Genomic DNA, 7,799 nt, shown 5'->3' on the forward strand with positions numbered 1-7,799 from the left:
TTTCAAAGAATATTATTAAATTGCATGAAAGAAAAGTTAGAATAATGAACAAATCAAATTTTTGTTTTGACTTAATTTTCTTGAATAAATACAAAGTTACTAGGATTCAAGATGCATTTTGAATAAATTTTATGCCTATGGTAAACTTATGATAAATTTGTAAAATAAATAATATTTATTAATTCAAGTAATTTACAATGTTTTGTATTTTTCTATGGTTACGCAGAAGTTTATTTAAAATAAAAATATTATATGTTTTATGTAAATGTGATGAGTATTTTCAGACTGTTATCAAGATATTTTTTACAAAGATAATCGTTATGTAAAAGAAGAAAAGTAAAAATTGAATAATCGCTTTTCTGAGCACGAGAATAATATTTTCCTCCATGTAGGGAATATTGCAGAGAAGGAATATTTTAACATCTCTCTATTTTATTTAGCTAGTTTGTAAAAAATCATTTGTGAATGCAAATCGCAGTCACTTTAATCGCGCGGAAATCGTGGGTGCTTCAACGTTGAAAAAAAGTGTTACACAGTTTGTACGTATATCAAAGCAAGCTATTACCGTCTGCGTTGGCGTTCCGCTCTGGACTGCCTCGAGCTGAAATATTACAAAACAATGCAGCGATTGTTGAATATATAGAGACACCTCGGTCAAAATGCGGTTTCGCGCAGCGCGTTTAATTGCGACGAAATTTACGTCGATCAAATCGCCGACGCGGATAACGGCGAAAATTTATTGTCGCGCTAAACGACGAGTCCCCCTCCTGTTGCGTTGCCCGTATGATTCTGCTAATTATAATCGCGATATCCGTATTATTAATCGCCATTATCGATTGTATCATGCTGGTGGACGCGCCGTTGATGACACGCAGGTTGACTTTGCCTGAAGCATGACCGGTTTGCGAGGCGTAACATGGTTGATCGTTATTACTATAATCCCGTTAAACACGGGTAACAATAATGTTAATAAAATCGCGCTCAATTGATGGTAGATATAAATATCGAGAAATATAGGCAGAAATTAACAAGAATTAATTGATTGAATGAGTTGAAATCGAACATAGAGTTGACGATAGAGAGTCTAAATCTATTCCGAATTTCTATACCTAACTGTGTGTACTATTAATTATTGTAGTCCGTTTGTTTTTTTATGATGTATTTATTATTACTAGTGAGACGAAATGAACAATTACGCTGAAGTATCGAAAATATTTAGCTACATACAGATTTAAAGTTAATTTTATTGGTAACAAAATAATTATGCAAGACGTTCTAGTGTAATGAAAGCAAAACTGCAAAAAGTTTTGACAATAAAATTATTTTCAGATTTACATATATCTAAATAAATATTTAGACATTTCACAGGAAAATCTTTTATTAATTATTACAAACTTATCTTTGTATATTTTCGATTATTATTGCTTGATCCGGTCCAGTTTAAAAGAAGACCTCCGCGTTGACATTCACTGCGACTGCAACAATTACCGTTGGCCACACGCTCTCTTTCTTCCTCCCCCGTAGCGACCGGCACACGCACCGTCGATGCCGGTAATGACGATAACGAATCGCAGTAATGGCGAGGCGGCCCGACGATTCGTTTTCAACATAACGGCGACGGCGCCGTCCTGGAATACGCGTAGCCGGTTGCTGGGTAGGAACAGCCCTGGGACGGTTATCGAAGTCGATCATTCAATTTCGCGTTGCAAATTGTCCGCGCCGGAAACTCATATCCGGGCACTTCCGGTTCTGCCTGGTCCCGCCCCCGGGAAGAAGCGACTGTCGGCGGCGACGGGCCCCAGGCATCGAGTGGGGCTGGTTAACGGCGGGGGCACGCGAGGGATGAGGGTTTGGAAGGGAAGAAGAGACAGACGGGGAGGCGCAGAAATCGGGGTTGAGCATGGCTTCATCCTGACGCAAATGAGCGGTGAACTCGCTTCCGGTCTGCTCTCCAATCTGTCATTTCGCCCACTGCAATCCGTCGATGAGTCTCTGTCACCTGTGTCGAATAGTAGATGACTAGTGTGATTGGTTTTATTTCTTCATTCATCATATTGATTTTATAATAGAAAAGGAAATGTTTCTAACTTTAATTAAATAACTTTTTAAAATTTGTTTGTCTTTGCAACTTGATGAATGACGATTATCTTTTAATCTTCGATCAGAAAAAAATTTTGTTGATTTTTAATTAAAAAAATTTAGCTGCCACTATACCTTTCATTCATCATCGTCCAGTTTAATAGAAATAACGTTTATTAAAGCTAATGTAATATTTCTTTTAAAATTTTCATAATTTTTACGTGCTTTGTTGCGATATAAATTATTTCCCTCACCATACAAGTGGCCATCGCGTCGGATTGACGTATTTTGCACAACAACCGTTTATCATCAGCTAGATTACCACGGGTTAGATCTCCGACGGACGTGACGGCTGTTCGGCCAGCCAAGGGTTCGTGAAAAATAGCTGCACTGAGGAAAAAATTTTTTTAATGAAAAAAATACATTCTTAGAACCATATATTTTGATAGAAGCATTTGTTTGTTTTGTTTAAGTAAAAATATTTACTTTTAAATAAATAGACATATTACCTTAAGTATATAATTTTGTATTATTACATTTTTTACATAGAAATAATTATTTTACATTATTTAACTAAGTTAATAATATTATTAAACTTAATTTAATTGTTTTTTTAGATCAAAAAATTTAATTGTTTTTGTAATATCTTGAATATAAAAATTATCTAATAGTAAATATTTTCTAGAACTGCAAGAAAAAAAAACTTGATTAAAAATTATTTCCTTATTTTACTTTCATAAATATTTCAATAAAAAGTTTTTAACTTGCAAGTATTATAAATAAGCTATTAAGACTCACCAAGTAAATAATTTTTTTTGTTAAGTAAAATTTTTTTTTTTTAATGTGTATTTCGAGATTGTATGATCGAAAAGTACATGGTAGTACTCAGCAATGATGGCGATCATTTTTTACTTCAGCTATCGATCACTACTTGTAGTTTTTGAAACGCGAAATAGTCATAGGTAATGTCGTAATTGCAAAATTATATTTGCATAAATTTGTTTGTGGCAGAGTTGTACTGTAAATTTCAAAATTACGTTTACAAGGATTAATTATGTATTATCATATTTATAATATTTATAACGTAAAGGGTGTATAATATACTTGGCCTATTTAACGGATATTTTAATCGTATTTTACAGATATTTCTCGAAGTAAAAATTCATTGACGAGAGGAAGCCAATCGTCGCCGATTTATAATAAAATAAACGAACCGCAGCCGGTTCGTCGCGTCGCGCGTTTGTTTCGGGAGTGTCGTTTAAGTATCGGACTAATGAACTTTTTATAACTCCCATTTGATAAAATCCTAATTCGAGGGCCTGGAATCGCACCCTCGCTACTTGACTTGAACACGAGACATTTCTTCATTGAGACGTTGCGCATAGTGGCTACGGCACATCGCGACGTCTCATTCCGAGTGCCCGTGCACGAGGAAATACCGGGCTGCGTTATGGCATGTTGATATGAGGGTTACACGCTTTGTCTCTGACGATCGGTTCGGTCCTAAGCGATAAGAATTTGGATCGGTCGACTTGGATTCGCCCGTTTTACTTGATCCCACCGCGCCGTCCACCATTCTAAAGCGTGTGAATCACGTTTAATCTGACATTTGGTCAGGCTCAGTCTTGGCGGTCCCGCTCGTGTCGAGAGGCTGGATCGCATTTCCTGATTCGTCTAGAATGTTAGACATCGGCAATGAGTACCTTCTTCTCTCGTCACCTCAGCCTTGTAACGTCGCTTGTGGTATTGCACCCTTGTGAATTACCTGGGTGAATTACCTTACGCTGGCTGCGTATGACTGAGTCAATTTTAAACGTGATTTTCGCGAGACAAGAGGCGTCGGATTCAATGGCATTGATTTCGTTTTCTTCCGCGTAGCTTTTGATCCTTCTTCGAGGCAGGTACGCATGTGTCCTGCTCGTCGACTCGAGGCGTTGGATCCACGGAACTCCTTCTGAATTGGAAGTTTTATCATGGGTCTTATAAACCGGCAGTGTCGCAGTGTGCTTGCGCGAAAGATTCTCATATTTAATTAGTCCACGGGCGCATTTTCAATGTATTTAACGCGAGTGTTTCGCGAGTGCAAAGTGGAACTGAGAGGAGAAGGCATCGGGTCCCAGCGGAGCAACCTTGGGGTAAATATAATACCTTATTTATGTCAATTTAATAATCTTTCTCCCTTCTATCTTATCGTAATAAATTAAAAAAAGATACTTAAAGAAAAGAATATAAAATGTTTATATAAAATGTTATACACACCCAACTTGGAAACTGTTTTAAATCTGAAAATTTATTTGGCGCACAGTTTCACGTACTTAAAAAAAATATATATAAAAGTGGTGATTTTATAATATATAAAATTATACAAGAAATTAGCACTAGAATCTAATTATGACAGTTACGTACAGCTTCTCAATTATTTATGTTTGTTAATAATGTAATTTATTTTATATACTGTTTATTATATCTTACGACCTATTAAGTTATTCCCATTTACTTGCTGTTCTTGAGAGAGGTATGGCTATACGATCTTAAATTATCATGCGATTGTTGCACTGAGGGGAAAAATGAAATAAAAGAAAAAATACATTTTCCTAAAATTATGTATGGTATTTTGATGTAGGCATTTGTTCATTCTGTAAATAGTTTAAGTAAAGCTATTTACTTTTAAATAAGTGGACATATTACTTTAGTGTAATTTAATTTTATATTATATTTTTTACATTTAACTAATAATTTTACAAATAAGCTAATAATATTATTAAACTTAATTAAATTGTTTTCTTAGATTAAAAGATTTAATTATCTAGAAATTATCTAATAGTAAATATTTTCTAGAAACTGCAAGAAAAAAAATACTTGATTAAAAATTATTTCTTTATTTTATTTACACAAATAAAATAAGATAAATATTTAATTAAAAAATGTTTTATCTTGATTGCAGGTATTATAAATATTATAAAATTTTATTTAACGTAAAACATTTTGTTGTATTAAGATATTCCTTCTTTCAGTGCGACCTTTCCCAGATAATTAGATCTTGGCGACATACGCGGAGACGTGTATTAATTATCAGCGGGCGTTAGCGTCGCTCGCTCGCGGTCTGACCGATTTCATCGTTTATCTCGACACGCACACATTAACACGCGACGATTGTCACCGCGACCAATGTCCGTGTATATACGTGTTCATTTCATTTATGGCATCAGTGATTCTGTCATGATCTACCTGACGCATTCGAATGAAGGTACGGGCGCGGGGCGTCGCCGCGTCGCCGCGTCGGCACGACATCAATCGGTCCAAAAATGGTTGACGGGCCACGCGGTCCCGTTTTTGAACAACACAATCCCACATCATATAAACTCGTCCCGCAAAAGGGCTATTTACCTACCTACCTACCCATCTCTCGGTATTCCATGCTGATCGGGGGCCCTCGTTCTCTCCCCCGGTATTCTCTATCCTTCCCCGCGCGATTCAGTCATCCATTCACTCTACGTCGGGTGGGTGGCCATGCGCTCGCGGTGACGGCGGTGGCGGTAGCGACGGTGGCGGTGGTTTCATCGGCAACGTCTATTGGAAAATTTATTCCAATATTTTCAATTAAAGTTAGACAAAGCCGTTGTTTGATAACGCTACGTGTTTCGCCGCTCTAGTTGCCGAGGTAAAAATAATATAGCACGCGCGAATGATCAGGAGCGGCTTTCACACAACGACGTTACTGTCGCGCGCGTGAGAGGTAAAGCCGGTCATTGCTGGTGCTGGTGCTGGTGCTGGTGCTGGTCGGTGATGGTGATGGCGAGATGGTTCGTTACCGTGGACGGCGCACATGTGAGGGGCGGATGGTACGGGGTGTCGCACCGACGAGGCGTGTGGGCGACGAAGCGAGCTTGAAGGGCTGGTCGGGAGACAATACGCGATTCCGCACGAGTACCACAGAACGAGTTCACGTCCAGCATTTCTCTCGATCTGCTCACGGTGCAATTAAGTTCTCCAATGCGGAAAGAGTCGGCCGGATGTGAGATCGTTTGCGAGCGCTATTGCGTCGTTATTGCTGGATTAGCCAGCCCCGAAAGCCTAGCCTGTGAGATCGTACTATTTTTTTAATACGACCTACGCGCGCGATCCACGCGCGCAGGATCGTGGAGTTATTCGAATATTTTGGCTTTATTTATTGGAAGCGCTTGGAACATTAAAGATATCTGACTTCAATATTAGCGAATCAATTCAATATTTATTTTAAAATACACCTCTCGCACATGTAGCGAATATTTATTTATTTTTGTAAAGTGTAACTTGAAAATATGTTTAATAAATTCTGTGTCATACATGTCGGCATTATTGAAAGGTGCAGTAAACTTTTCCTGAAACGCGCATAACAAAATAAAAAAATTACAATTTCATTTGTTGATTAGTTACATTTTTATCACAATACATACATGAAAAGTGTGTCATTTAATTAAATTATATATTACGGTGGATTTAATCGGAGATTTTTATTAAAGTTGTTATTGCTAATATCATATTTTAGCGACTGTGATTATGACTTTGTTACAAAATTCGTTAAATCTCAGATGATACGCCGGCACACCAAAAAGATACATTTAATTTCAGGCGTTCTAATACAATCGAACTACTCTTAATGCATTGGGAGTAAGAACAGCCGATAGCAATGCAACTAGCTGCCTACGCGGTATGCGATAATTACATGCTCGGCAGCGGGACGGCCGCAAACGTCACGTGCTTGTCAAGAGCTATCACAGCTTCCTGTTGGCGTACGTGTGTACATAAGAGAGACGAGGAAGTTGAGAGATAGAACTAAACAGAGAGGAAACACAATAGGTTTGCTTATTTTGTAATACATAGAAAATTTATCTAAATTTGCAACGTCACTGTGCCAGTATTGTTTGACCTGGAGACAAGAGATAAAGAAAATTGATTAGTAAGCGTAAGCGTAATGTGCGGTATACAATAAGAATAAAAATAAAATATGCAGACGAAGAGAAGATAAGAACGTCTTTGAAAGTCTTATGAGCAAAGAATTAGATAGGGTCGCGAATCGTCGCAGAATTCATTCATATTAAATAAGTAACGGAATTCTTTTGCTTCGAAAGTTCCACGGATGGCGAGTTAAGGATATTAATACTTATGTCTAAAGTAAAGTATTAATATAGGAGGAAGCTGTACATGGAAAAAAATGTTTTTAAAAATATCTTTATTTTTTTAATGAGATTACATACTGTTGAACAGACGTAATTTACCTGAATTAGCTTATGAAGAAATTTTATTTAGTTTTATCAAGAAAAATATTATTAATAATTTCCTGTCTAGAGGAAAAAAGTAACAGATAGAAAAAAATACAATATTTTTAAACCAAGAATTAGAATTTTTTAAATACATATATACAACATTTATACATATAATCGTTTTATAAAATAACATATATTCTTGTTTATATATGAAACATTGATTGTTAAATAGAATATATTAGGTTCCATTTGATTGAATTAAATTTGATGCTAATATTGTTTTTCTGTGTGTAGAGAAACTATAAGATTGTAGTTGCACTTTTCACAATTGTGCGATTGTTTCTCTCTCTCTCTCTCTCTCTCTCTCTCTCTCTCTCTAAATATAAATATCGATAAAATCCAAATATAAAGTGAAATGTGAATGGAAACGTGACTCAGAATAGAAGTTGATCTCTTACTTCGAGCGAGATGCAG

General features: G+C 36.5%; 1 long non-coding RNA gene across 1 annotated transcript; it reads right to left on the reverse strand.

Annotated features, from left to right (window-relative positions):
- Positions 1-275: 275 nt before the first annotated feature.
- On the reverse strand, positions 276-7,318 carry LOC120356787. The gene is made up of 3 exons (XR_003268557.2): positions 5,479-7,318; positions 2,334-2,469; positions 276-1,999 (listed from the first exon to the last, which is right to left on the reverse strand). It is a non-coding gene; the product is annotated as an uncharacterized LOC120356787 (long non-coding RNA).
- Between the last annotated feature and the right edge of the window lie 481 nt (positions 7,319-7,799).

The sequence above is a fragment of the Solenopsis invicta genome, chromosome 5 (genome assembly GCF_016802725.1).
Source record: "Solenopsis invicta isolate M01_SB chromosome 5, UNIL_Sinv_3.0, whole genome shotgun sequence".
In the NCBI taxonomy this organism is placed as follows: domain Eukaryota; kingdom Metazoa; phylum Arthropoda; class Insecta; order Hymenoptera; family Formicidae; genus Solenopsis; species Solenopsis invicta.